We start from the raw sequence: 12,480 nt of genomic DNA on the forward strand, positions 1-12,480 counted from the left end.
CGGATTGGGGTCGCAATAGCGATTCCGAGATCGTTCTAGAAAGTGCCGATGGTTTCGGCACGTGCTTGCCGTGATCGATATGCAGTCGTTGGGCTAGTGCTCGGAGAGAGCTTGCAATAGGGATTTCATGAACGTTCGAGAAAGCGACGACGGTTTCGTGATGGGCAAGAGGCTCCGAACGTTGATGCGCCGACCGCGACGTGCACATAGGCGAGGGACGAAGCTCGCGAAACGGGTGCGATAATGCCAGCATTAAATCACCGGATACCATTAAAACACCGAAGTTAAGCTTGCTTGGGCCAGAGTAGTACTACGATGGGAGGCCCCCTGGGAAGTCCTCGTGTTGCACTCCTTTTTGCATCCCGGGATACGAAACATCTCCCGTAGACTTCGAGACGATTGTTTTGGGGCTGGAAATTTGCTGTGACCACTACGCAGTCAGTATCGAGGGGCTCGGAGAGAGTTTTCCAGATTGGGGTCGCAATAGCGATTCCGAGATCATTCCAGAAAGTGCCGATGGTTTCGGCAAGCGCTTGCCGTGACCGATACGCAGTGGTCGGGCTAGGACTCGGAGAGATCTTGCAATAAGGATTTCGTGAATGTTCGATAAAGCGCCGACGGTTTCGTGACGGGCAAGAGGCTCCGGACGTTGATATGCCGACCGCGACGTGCACATAGGCGAGGGACGAAGCACGCGAAACGGGTGCGATAATGCCAGCACTAAATCACCGGATCCCATCAAAACTCCGAAGTTAAGCGTGCTTGGGCCAGAGTAGTACTAGGATGGGTGACCACTTGGGAAGTCCTCGTGTTGCACTCCTTTTTGCATCCCGGGAAACGAAACATCTCCCGTAGAGCTCCGAGACGATTGTTTTGGGGCTGGAAATTTGCTGTGACCGCTACACGGTCAGTATCGAGGGGCTCGGAGAGAGCTTTCCGGATTGGGGTCGCAATAGCGATTCCGAGATCGTTCTAGAAATTGCCGATGGTTTCGGTACGCTCTTGCCGTGACCGATACGCAGTCGTCGGGCTAGGGCTCGAAGAGGGCTTGCAATAGGGATTTCGTGAACGTTCGAGAAAGCGCCGACGGTTTCGTGACGGGCAAGAGGCTGCGGCTGTTGATACGCCGACCGCGACGTGCACATAGGCGAGGGACGAAGCACGGGAAACCGATGCGATAATGCCAGCACTAAATCACCGGATGCCATCAAAACTCCGAAGTTAAGCGTGCTTGGGCCAGAGTAGTACTAGGATGGGTGACCCCCTGGGAAGTTCTCGTGTTGCACTCCTTTTTGCATCCCGGGATACGAAACATCTCCCGTAGAGCTCCGAGACGATTGTTTTGGGGCTGGAAATTTGCTGTGACCGCTACGCAGTCAGTATCGAGGGGCTCGGAGAGAGCTTTCCGGATTGGGGTCGCAATAGCGATTCCGAGATCGTTCTAGAAAGTGCCGATGGTTTCGGCACGCGCTTGCCGTGACCGATACGCAGTTGTCGGGCTAGGGCTCGGAGAGATCTTGCAATAGGGATTTCGTGAACGTTCGAGAAAGCGCCGACGGTTTCGTGACGGGCAATAGGCTCCGGACGTTGATGCGCCGAACGCGACGTGCACATAGGCGAGGGACGAAGCACGCGAAACGGGTGCGATAATGCCAGCACTAAATCACCGGATCCCATCAAAACTCCGAAGTTAAGCGTGCTTGGGCCAGAGTAGTACTAGGATGGGTGATGTTAGGACTCTAGCTTGGAGAGTCCTAATTGAGAGGGACATTCATGTAAAAATGTTAGGACTCTAGCTAGGAGAGTCCTAATTGAGAGGGACATTCTGTTAGGACTCTAGCTAGGAGAGTCCTAATAGAAAGGGACATTCTGTTAGGACTCTAGTTAGGAGAGTCCTAATTGAGAGGGACATTCATGTAGGAGGCTTTTTCTTAGAGAAGAATTAGGAGTTGTAAGGGAATAGGAGTCTTGAGTAGGAGTCCTATTAGGAGTTGGTTAGAAGTAAGAGTCTTAAGTAGGAGTCCTATTAAGAGTTAGGGTTTAGAAGCCCTATAAATAGCCATGTATTCCTCCTCTTTTCTCAAGCAATAGATGAATCTTTTCTGCAGCCTTTGAGCAGCAACTTGGAGGGAGGAACCCCTATAGAGTTCCAAGGAGGCCGATCCCCTAAAGAGATCAACCCCAAGTTTAGAATCTGCAAGGGTTCTAACACCTGGTATCAGAGCAGCGTTCTTGGCGTCTCGCTGCCCTTTCACAGCCATCCATCAACCCTCCACAACCATCCAAAGCAATTCCCACAATTGCTTAAAAGATCGTCACCGAATTCCGCCATCATCTCCAGCACCACGGATCATCCTTTGATCTCCCCGTGAATTGCAACAGGTTCTGGTTTCCTACCTTACTGCTGCTGCAATTTAGTTATCCTTATTCGAAAATCCAAAAAAAAAAAAAAAAAAAAAAAATCGTTCCTATATTGCTGCATAAACTTTTCGTCACAAAGTTTTCATCTCTACGACGAAAGATACATTGCAGAATTCCAGCCGCATAGCACCATCTATTTGATCTTGCTACTGTGCTTTTTCTATCCAAATTTCTACGAAATTTTTATGACATCTTTGACACTTCTTAACAGTGGATTTCCCTTTGGTTTCATCAAAAAATTCTCAATATAAACTACTGATCTTTTATGTCCAATCTGCTGCACTTGAATTGCAGAATTCAAGCCGCATAGCACCATCTGTTTGATCTTGCTACTGTTCTTTTTCTATCCAAATTTCTACGAAATTTTTATGACATCTTTGACACTTCCTAACAGTAGATTTCCCTTTGGTTTCATTGAAAAATTCTCAATATAAACTACTGATCTTTTACGTCCAATCTGCTGCACTTGAAAATCTATGCTGCAGAAAATTTCAGCTGCATATCGTTGCCTTAACCCATCTATTTGCAATCTTTTTTGAATGAAATTTCTTATAGACTTCATATATCATCTTGGATTCCATCTAAGATTGATCTATTAAGAAATTCATCTCTAAAAATGATTTTATATTGCTGCAAATTTTCATCGCAAACCGCTGAAATTTTTCGACGATAATTCTGCAATTGCAACTTGCACCTATTTCTTTGCTGTTATACTGCCGAAATTTTCTTGATTAAATTAGATATCCTTGCTGTCATATAAACTGTGATTTTGCTATCAATTCCCTCCTCAATTCTCTTAAGTTTTTGGTGGAAATTACGTCGAGAAACCGTTGTTTCTTCGACGACAATTCTACTCTTACAAGACAGCACATACTTGCTGCAACTTCCACGGATTTCTGTCAAACCTTTGCTACCATCTACCACAGATCCAAAACTTTCATCCACAGCCCTAAAACTCTACCAAACCACACCCTCAAACTGCACCCAAAACAGCCACAAAATAAGCCTAAACCGTAGCCTACATCCACCAATCCACCAACACTTTCGACCATCACTTCTCTCAACCTATACATGCTTTTAACCCAACAGCAAAAGAGAGATCTTAACATCATTGATTTGGGGCCATATACTATGGCATCTAAGGAGGCAATCAATGCTAAATTCGAAGCCTTGGAGGCACGAATGGAGGATAAGATTCGGACGCTCTTTACCGAACTCAGATTGGGCCGACCACTAAGCCCGAAGAAATCATATCAAGGAGAGAGCTTTGCCCAATCACACCAAGCCCGAAGAGATGACTTCCAAGAGAGGGGAAGCTCTATGACCAACCCCAACTATCCATGCATGAGAGTGGACTTCCCTAGATGGGAAGAAGGAGACCCGATTGGTTGGATTTCGCACGCGGAGCGATATTTTCGGTACCACAAAACCGCGGATGTATCTATGGTGAAAATTGCAGCTATACATCTTGAAGGGGATGCTATTCAGTGGTTTGACTGGTTTGAACATACTTATGGAGTCCTTTCATGGCGACAATTCAAAGAAGAACTGCTGATTCGCTTCAGACCAACCGATTACGAGAATATTGACGAACAACTAGCAAAGATCCGACAAACCTCCACCATTCAGGAGTACCAAACCAGGTTTGAAAGGTTATCTAATCAAAATCATGATTGGTCTCAAAAACAGCTATTGAGGACCTTCATTGAGGGCTTGAAGCCGGAGATCCGAGGAGAAGTTAAAGCGCGACAACCGTACACGCTTATGGCAGCCATCTCTTTCGCACGACATCAAGAGGAGCAATTGAACCATGAAGCTCGGAGGACTAGGGTCACTCCTCAACCAGTAATATTGAAGCCCTCAGCCCCCCCTACTGTCGACCAAGTCCCTGCACCAAAGAGGTTAACAGGAGAAGAGCTTCGGGAGCGATATGCGAAGGGGTTATGTTGGCATTGTGACGAGCCGTGGAGCCGTGAGCATCGCTGTAGTAAAGGAGGACTTCTTATGATTGAACCGATAGAAGAAGAGGTCATTGAACATCCAAAAGAGAGCTTTGAACATGAAGAAAAAGATGCAGAAGAAGAGCCACAACCGACCGAAGTTACAGTACATACACTAGCTAGCTACTCAAACCCGCAAACGATGAAAATTGGAGGCCTTCTCAAACAACAACCAATCACTGTTCTCATCGACACGGGCAGTACTACTAACTTCCTAAATAGTAAGCTTGCTGTTCGGATATCATTACCTATCGAGAATCGCTGCAGGTTTGATGTTAAGGTCACCGACGGACGGATTTTAAATTGTGATCATAGGCGCTTGTAGGAGAAACTATTACTGCAGGACCAAGAGATAATTGCAGATTTCTTCCTTCTCCCTCTTAACAATCATGAGGCCATGCTCAGAATTAAATGGTTGACGACATTAGGTGATATTTCTTGGAATTTTATGAAACTAATTATGAAATTTTACAGTAAGGAGAAACAGGTGACATTGCACGGGAAACGTGGGGGCGACATAACAACGATTTGCACACAACAAATGGAGAATGTTTTGCATAAAGCATGCAGCGGCTTTTTGGTACAACTTGAGCAGCAAACTAAGGGAGAGCCAACAGAATTTGAAGATCCAAATCTACTTCCTTTGCTTGCTGAATTTTCAAATATATTTGACGAACCGTACAACCTACCTCTTACCTGTCGGCATGATCATTGTATAATGATTCTTCCAGGAAAATCTTCAGCAAATGCTCAGCCATATCAGTATCCACATCTCCAGAAGGATGAAATAGAAAGGATTATAAAAGAGATGCTCGAAACAGGAGTTATTCGGCCAAGTTGCAACCTCTACTCTTCGCCGGTGCTACTTGTACGTAAGAAGGACGGAACAAGGCGAATATGTGTTGATTACCGAGCTCTCAATGGCACAATCATCAAGGAAAAATACTTTATTCCAATAGTAGATGAATTGCTAGATGAAAGGGAGCACAAATCTTTACAAAGCTGGACCTTTGATCCGGGTATCATCAAATACGAGCATGCGAAGAAGACATACGGAAAACCACCTTTTGAACACACAATAACCACAAATTTTTGCTTTTTTCAACAAAAGGTGGAATATCTTGGGCATATCATATCAGAGGAAGGTGTGGCAGTGGACCCCTTCAAAATTGGAGCAATGCAAAACTGGCCGACCTCGAGAAACATAAAATTGCTACATGGCTTTCTGGGTTTAACAGGCTACTACCGCAAGTTCGTGAAAAACTATGGAAAGATCAGTGCACCACTTACTCCCTTACTAGAAAAAGATGTCTTCCAATGGTTGGACAGAGCCTCCGCTGCCTTCGACAAACTTAAGGCAGCCATGACGACGACGCCGGTGCTAACACTACCATATTTCAACCGACCCTTCATTATTAAGGCCGACACATCTGGAGTCAGAATTGGAGTCATTCTCATGCAAGATGGTCGACCACTCGCATACACTAGCAAGGCATTATCTCCCTCCTATCAAAATAAGTCAACATATGATAAGGAGATGCTCGCCATTGTGCGCGCAGCAACGAGGTGGAGATTGTACTTGATCAGGCGATACTTTCAAATCAATACCGACAATAAAAGCCTAAAATATCTCTTGGAGCAGAAGATATCTTCCCCCAAGCAGCAAAAATGGGTAACAAAACTTCTTGGATTTGATTTTGAAATAACTTACAAAAAGGGGAAAGAGAATGTTCTTGCAGATGCGCTTTCGCAGCTACCCGAGCAAGTTGAAGTTTCGATCGTTTCACTTCCGACCAGCGACTTCCTTGAGGATATTAAGATGGAATGGCAAGAAGATTCAGATACTAGTAAGATTATAAAAAAATTGGAGGAAGCACCAAGCCCCATGGCTCATTACAATTGGGACTCAAAAGAATTACACTATAAGGGACGCATTGTGCTTGTGACAAATTCTACTTGCATCTTCAATAGCAGATTTTGGACAAAGTTATTCTATATGCAGGGTACTAAATTGAAAAGGAGTACGACATATCACCCACAAACCAACAGCCAACCGGAAGTTTTAAACAGGTGCTTGGAGACAGCCCAAAGCCACCCACCAAATATGACTACCCAAAGAGAACTCCAGACCCAGCCAAGTGCCATTATTAATCGACGGATCGTGACTCGACGACGACGACCCACTAATGAAGTGCTAATACAGTGGGCGAACCTACCAAAAGAAGATGCCACTTGGGAGAACTATGACGACTTGAAGATCAAATTCCCAGAATTCATGAATCATCAGCCTCGAGGACAAGGCTGATTTGAAGAGGGCGGGTCTGTTAGGACTCTAGCTTGGAGAGTCCTAATTGAGAGGGACATTCATGTAAAAATGTTAGGACTCTAGCTAGGAGAGTCCTAATTGAGAGGGACATTCTGTTAGGACTCTAGCTAGGAGAGTCCTAATAGAAAGGGACATTCTGTTAGGACTCTAGTTAGGAGAGTCCTAATTGAGAGGGACATTCATGTAGGAGGCTTTTTCTTAGAGAAGAATTAGGAGTTGTAAGGGAATAGGAGTCTTGAGTAGGAGTCCTATTAGGAGTTGGTTAGAAGTAAGAGTCTTAAGTAGGAGTCCTATTAAGAGTTAGGGTTTAGAAGCCCTATAAATAGCCATGTATTCCTCCTCTTTTCTCAAGCAATAGATGAATCTTTTCTGCAGCCTTTGAGCAGCAACTTGGAGGGAGGAACCCCTATAGAGTTCCAAGGAGGCCGATCCCCTAAAGAGATCAACCCCAAGTTTAGAATCTGCAAGGGTTCTAACAGGTGACCCCCTGGGAAGTCCTCGTGTTGCACTCCTTTTTGCATCCCGGGATACGAAACATCTCCCGTAGAGCTTCGAGACGATTGTTTTGGGGCTGGAAATTTGTTGTGACCGCTACGCGGTCAGTATCGAGGGGCTCGGAGAGAGCTTTCCGGATTGGGGTCGCAATAGCGATTCCGAGATCGTTCTAGAAAGTGCCGATGGTTTCGGCACGCGCTTACCGTGACCAATACGCAGTTGTCGAGCTAGGGCTCGGAGAGAGCTTGCAATAGGGATTTCGTGAACGTTCGAGAAAGCGTCGACGGTTTCGTGACGGGCAATAGGCTCCGGACGTTGATGCGCCGACCGCGACGTGCACATAGGCGAGGGACGAAGCACGCGAAACGGCTGCGATAATGCCAGCACTAAATCACCGGATCCCATCAAAACTCCGAAGTTAAGCGTGCTTTGGCTAGAGTAGTACTAGGATGGGTGACCCCCTGGGAAGTCCTCGTGTTGCACTCCTTTTTGCATCCCGGGATACGAAACATCTCCCGTAGAGCTTTGAGATGATTGTTTTGGGGCTGGAAATTTGTTGTGACCGCTACGCGGTCAGTATCGAGGGGCTCGGAGAGAGCTTTCCGGATTTGGGTCGCAATAGCGATTCCGAGATCGTTATAGAAAGTGCCGATGGTTTCGGCACGCGCTTGCCGTGACCGATACGCAGTTGTCGAGCTAGGGCTCGGAGAGAGCTTGCAATAGGGATTTCGTGAACGTTCGAGAAAGCGATGACGGTTTCGTGACGGGCAATAGGCTCCGGACGTTGATGCGCCGACCGCGACGTGCACATAGGCGAGGGACGAAGCTCGTGAAACGGGTGCGATAATGGCAGCACTAAATCACCGGATCCCATCAAAACACCGAAGTTAAGCTTGCTTGGGCCAGAGTAGTACTAGGATGGGTGACCCCCTGGGAAGTCCTCATGTTGCACTCCTTTTTGCATCCCGGGATACGAAACATCTCCCGTAGAGCTCCGAGACGATTGTTTTGGGGCTGGAAATTTGCTGTTACCGCTACGAAGTCAGTATCGAGGGGCTCGGAGAGAGCTTTCCGGATTGGGGTCGCAATAGCGATTCCGAGATCGTTCTAGAAAGTGCCAATGGTTTCGGCACGCGCTTGCCGTAACCGATACGCAGTCGTTGGGCTAGGGCTCGGAGAGAGCTTGTAATAGGGATTTCGTGAATGTTCGAGAAAGCGACGACGGTTTCGTGACGGGCAATAGGCTCCGGACGTTGATGCGCCGACCGCGACGTGCACATAGGCGAGGGACGAAGCTCGCGAAATGGGTGCGATAATGGCAGCACTAAATCACCGGATCCCATCAAAACACCGAAGTTAAGCTTGCTTGGGCCAGAGTAGTACTAGGATGGGTGACCCCCTGGGAAGTCATCGTGTTGCACTCCTTTTTGCATCCCGGGATACGAAACATCTCCCGTAGAGCTCCGAGACGATTGTTTTGGGGCTGGAAATTTGCTGTGACCGCTACGCAGTCAGTATCGAGGGGCTCGGAGAGAGCTTTCCGGATTGGAGTCGCAATAGCGATTCCGAGATCGTTCTAGAAAGTGCCGATGGTTTCGGCACGCGCTTGCCGTAACCGATACGCAGTCGTTGGGCTAGGGCTCGGAGAGAGCTTGTAATAGGGATTTCGTGAATGTTCGAGAAAGCGACGACGGTTTCGTGACGGGCAATAGGCTCCGGACGTTGATGCGCCGACCGCGACGTGCACATAGGCGAGGGACGAAGCTCGCGAAACGGGTGCGATAATGGCAGCACTAAATCACCGGATCCCATCAAAACACCGAAGTTAAGCTTGCTTGGGCCAGAGTAGTACTAGGATGGGTGACCCCCTGGGAAGTCATCGTGTTGCACTCCTTTTTGCATCCCGGGATACGAAACATCTCCCGTAGAGCTCCGAGACGATTGTTTTGGGGCTGGAAATTTGCTGTGACCGCTACGCAGTCAGTATCGAGGGGCTCGGAGAGAGCTTTCCGGATTGGAGTCGCAATAGCGATTCCGAGATCGTTCTAGAAAGTGCCGATGGTTTCGGCACGCGCTTGCCGTAACCGATACGCAGTCGTTGGGCTAGGGCTCGGAGAGAGCTTGTAATAGGGATTTCGTGAATGTTCGAGAAAGCGACGACGGTTTCGTGACGGGCAATAGGCTCCGGACGTTGATGCGCCGACCGCGACGTGCACATAGGCGAGGGACGAAGCTCGCGAAACGGGTGCGATAATGGCAGCACTAAATCACCGGATCCCATCAAAACACCGAAGTTAAGCTTGCTTGGGCCAGAGTAGTACTAGGATGGGTGACCCCCTGGGAAGTCATCGTGTTGCACTCCTTTTTGCATCCCGGGATACGAAACATCTCCCGTAGAGCTCCGAGACGATTGTTTTGGGGCTGGAAATTTGCTGTGACCGCTACGCAGTCAGTATCGAGGGGCTCAGAGAGAGCTTTCCGGATTGGGGTCGCAATAGCGATTCCGAGACCGTTCTAGAAAGTGCCGATGGTTTCGGCACGCGCTTGCCGTGACCGATACGCAGTCGTCGGGCTAGGGCTCGGAGAGAGCTTGCATTAGGGATTTCGTGAACGTTCGAGAAAGCGACGACGGTTTCGTGACGGGCAAGAGGCTCCGGACGTTGATGCGCCGACCACGACGTGCACATAGGCGAGGGGCGAAGCACGCGAAACGGGTGTGATAATGCCAGCACTAAATCACCGGATCCCATCAAAACACCGAAGTTAAGCGTGCTTGGGCTAGAGTAGTACTACGATGGGTGACCCCCTGGGAAGTCCTCGTGTTGCACTCCTTTTTGCATCCCGGGATACGAAACATCTCCCGTAGAGCTTCGAGACGATTGTTTTGGGGCTGGAAATTTGTTGTGACCGCTACGCGGTCAGTATCGAGGGGCTCGGAGAGAGCTTTCCGGATTGGGGTCGCAATAGCGATTCCGAGATCGTTCTAGAAAGTGCCGATGGTTTCGGCACGCGCTTACCGTGACCAATACGCAGTTGTCGAGCTAGGGCTCGGAGAGAGCTTGCAATAGGGATTTCGTGAACGTTCGAGAAAGCGTCGACGGTTTCGTGACGGTCAATAGGCTCCGGACGTTGATGCGCCGACCGCGACGGTCACATAGGCGAGGGACGAAGCACGCGAAACGGCTGCGATAATGCCAGCACTAAATCACCGGATCCCATCAAAACTCCGAAGTTAAGCGTGCTTTGGCTAGAGTAGTACTAGGATGGGTGACCCCCTGGGAAGTCCTCGTGTTGCACTCCTTTTTGCATCCCGGGATACGAAACATCTCCCGTAGAGCTTTGAGATGATTGTTTTGGGGCTGGAAATTTGTTGTGACCGCTACGCGGTCAGTATCGAGGGGCTCGGAGAGAGCTTTCCGGATTGGCGTCGCAATAGCGATTCCGAGATCGTTATAGAAAGTGCCGATGGTTTCGGCACGCGCTTGCCGTGACCGATACGCAGTTGTCGAGCTAGGGCTCGGAGAGAGCTTGCAATAGGGATTTCGTGAACGTTCGAGAAAGCGATGACGGTTTCGTGACGGGCAATAGGCTCCGGACGTTGATGCGCCGACCGCGACGTGCACATAGGCGAGGGACGAAGCTCGTGAAACGGGTGCGATAATGGCAGCACTAAATCACCGGATCCCATCAAAACACCGAAGTTAAGCTTGCTTGGGCCAGAGTAGTACTAGGATGGGTGACCCCCTGGGAAGTCCTCATGTTGCACTCCTTTTTGCATCCCGGGATACGAAACATCTCCCGTAGAGCTCCGAGACGATTGTTTTGGGGCTGGAAATTTGCTGTTACCGCTACGAAGTCAGTATCGAGGGGCTCGGAGAGAGCTTTCCGGATTGGGGTCGCAATAGCGATTCCGAGATCGTTCTAGAAAGTGCCAATGGTTTCGGCACGCGCTTGCCGTAACCGATACGCAGTCGTTGGGCTAGGGCTCGGAGAGAGCTTGTAATAGGGATTTCGTGAATGTTCGAGAAAGCGACGACGGTTTCGTGACGGGCAATAGGCTCCGGACGTTGATGCGCCGACCGCGACGTGCACATAGGCGAGGGACGAAGCTCGCGAAATGGGTGCGATAATGGCAGCACTAAATCACCGGATCCCATCAAAACACCGAAGTTAAGCTTGCTTGGGCCAGAGTAGTACTAGGATGGGTGACCCCCTGGGAAGTCATCGTGTTGCACTCCTTTTTGCATCCCGGGATACGAAACATCTCCCGTAGAGCTCCGAGACGATTGTTTTGGGGATGGAAATTTGCTGTGACCGCTACGCAGTCAGTATCGAGGGGCTCGGAGAGAGCTTTCCGGATTGGAGTCGCAATAGCGATTCCGAGATCGTTCTAGAAAGTGCCGATGGTTTCGGCACGCGCTTGCCGTAACCGATACGCAGTCGTTGGGCTAGGGCTCGGAGAGAGCTTGTAATAGGGATTTCGTGAATGTTCGAGAAAGCGACGACGGTTTCGTGACGGGCAATAGGCTCCGGACGTTGATGCGCCGACCGCGACGTGCACATAGGCGAGGGACGAAGCTCGCGAAACGGGTGCGATAATGGCAGCACTAAATCACCGGATCCCATCAAAACACCGAAGTTAAGCTTGCTTGGGCCAGAGTAGTACTAGGATGGGTGACCCCCTGGGAAGTCATCGTGTTGCACTCCTTTTTGCATCCCGGGATACGAAACATCTCCCGTAGAGCTCCGAGACGATTGTTTTGGGGCTGGAAATTTGCTGTGACCGCTACGCAGTCAGTTTCGAGGGGCTCGGAGAGAGCTTTCCGGATTGGAGTCGCAATAGCGATTCCGAGATCGTTCTAGAAAGTGCCGATGGTTTCGGCACGCGCTTGCCGTGACCGATACGCAGTCGTCGGGCTAGGGCTCGGAGAGAGCTTGCAATAGGGATTTCGTGAACGTTCGAGAAAGCGACGACGGTTTCGTGACGGGCAAGAGGCTCCGGACGTTGATATGCCGACCGCGACGTGCACATAGGCGAGGGACGAAGCACGCGAAACGGGTGCGATAATGCCAGCACTAAATCACCGGATCCCATCAAAACTCCAAAGTTAAGCGTGCTTGGGCCAGAGTAATACTAGGATGGGTGACCCCCTGGGAAGATCTCGTGTTGCATTCCTTTTTGCATCGCGGGATACGAAACATCTCCCGTAGAGCTCCGAGACGATTGTTTTGGGGCTG

The 12,480-nt window shown here is 49.2% G+C and overlaps 6 non-coding genes and 8 pseudogenes across 6 annotated transcripts; all 14 read left to right on the forward strand.

The window, feature by feature from the left end:
* Positions 1-233: 233 nt before the first annotated feature.
* LOC135602979 (5S ribosomal RNA) lies at positions 234-352 on the forward strand (annotated as a pseudogene).
* A 349-nt stretch (positions 353-701) lies between these two features.
* Positions 702-820, forward strand: LOC135600761 (5S ribosomal RNA). Its single transcript, XR_010483074.1, has one exon. It is a non-coding gene; the product is annotated as a 5S ribosomal RNA (ribosomal RNA).
* A 350-nt stretch (positions 821-1,170) lies between these two features.
* LOC135600607 (5S ribosomal RNA) lies at positions 1,171-1,289 on the forward strand. The gene has a single exon (XR_010482925.1). It is a non-coding gene; the product is annotated as a 5S ribosomal RNA (ribosomal RNA).
* A 6,320-nt stretch (positions 1,290-7,609) lies between these two features.
* On the forward strand, positions 7,610-7,728 carry LOC135600540 (5S ribosomal RNA). The gene has a single exon (XR_010482860.1). It is a non-coding gene; the product is annotated as a 5S ribosomal RNA (ribosomal RNA).
* A 350-nt stretch (positions 7,729-8,078) lies between these two features.
* LOC135603657 (5S ribosomal RNA) lies at positions 8,079-8,197 on the forward strand (annotated as a pseudogene).
* Positions 8,198-8,547: 350 nt separating this feature from the next.
* LOC135603767 (5S ribosomal RNA) lies at positions 8,548-8,666 on the forward strand (annotated as a pseudogene).
* Positions 8,667-9,016: 350 nt separating this feature from the next.
* Positions 9,017-9,135, forward strand: LOC135603768 (5S ribosomal RNA; annotated as a pseudogene).
* Positions 9,136-9,485: 350 nt separating this feature from the next.
* On the forward strand, positions 9,486-9,604 carry LOC135603769 (5S ribosomal RNA; annotated as a pseudogene).
* Positions 9,605-9,954: 350 nt separating this feature from the next.
* Positions 9,955-10,073, forward strand: LOC135600363 (5S ribosomal RNA). The gene has a single exon (XR_010482686.1). It is a non-coding gene; the product is annotated as a 5S ribosomal RNA (ribosomal RNA).
* Positions 10,074-10,423: 350 nt separating this feature from the next.
* LOC135600542 (5S ribosomal RNA) lies at positions 10,424-10,542 on the forward strand. Its single transcript, XR_010482862.1, has one exon. It is a non-coding gene; the product is annotated as a 5S ribosomal RNA (ribosomal RNA).
* Positions 10,543-10,892: 350 nt separating this feature from the next.
* On the forward strand, positions 10,893-11,011 carry LOC135603659 (5S ribosomal RNA; annotated as a pseudogene).
* Positions 11,012-11,361: 350 nt separating this feature from the next.
* Positions 11,362-11,480, forward strand: LOC135603770 (5S ribosomal RNA; annotated as a pseudogene).
* A 350-nt stretch (positions 11,481-11,830) lies between these two features.
* On the forward strand, positions 11,831-11,949 carry LOC135603771 (5S ribosomal RNA; annotated as a pseudogene).
* A 350-nt stretch (positions 11,950-12,299) lies between these two features.
* LOC135600351 (5S ribosomal RNA) lies at positions 12,300-12,418 on the forward strand. The gene has a single exon (XR_010482674.1). It is a non-coding gene; the product is annotated as a 5S ribosomal RNA (ribosomal RNA).
* Positions 12,419-12,480: the final 62 nt, after the last annotated feature.

Source organism: Musa acuminata, chromosome BXJ2-1, assembly GCF_036884655.1.
Source record: "Musa acuminata AAA Group cultivar baxijiao chromosome BXJ2-1, Cavendish_Baxijiao_AAA, whole genome shotgun sequence".
Taxonomy (NCBI): Eukaryota; Viridiplantae; Streptophyta; class Magnoliopsida; order Zingiberales; family Musaceae; genus Musa; species Musa acuminata.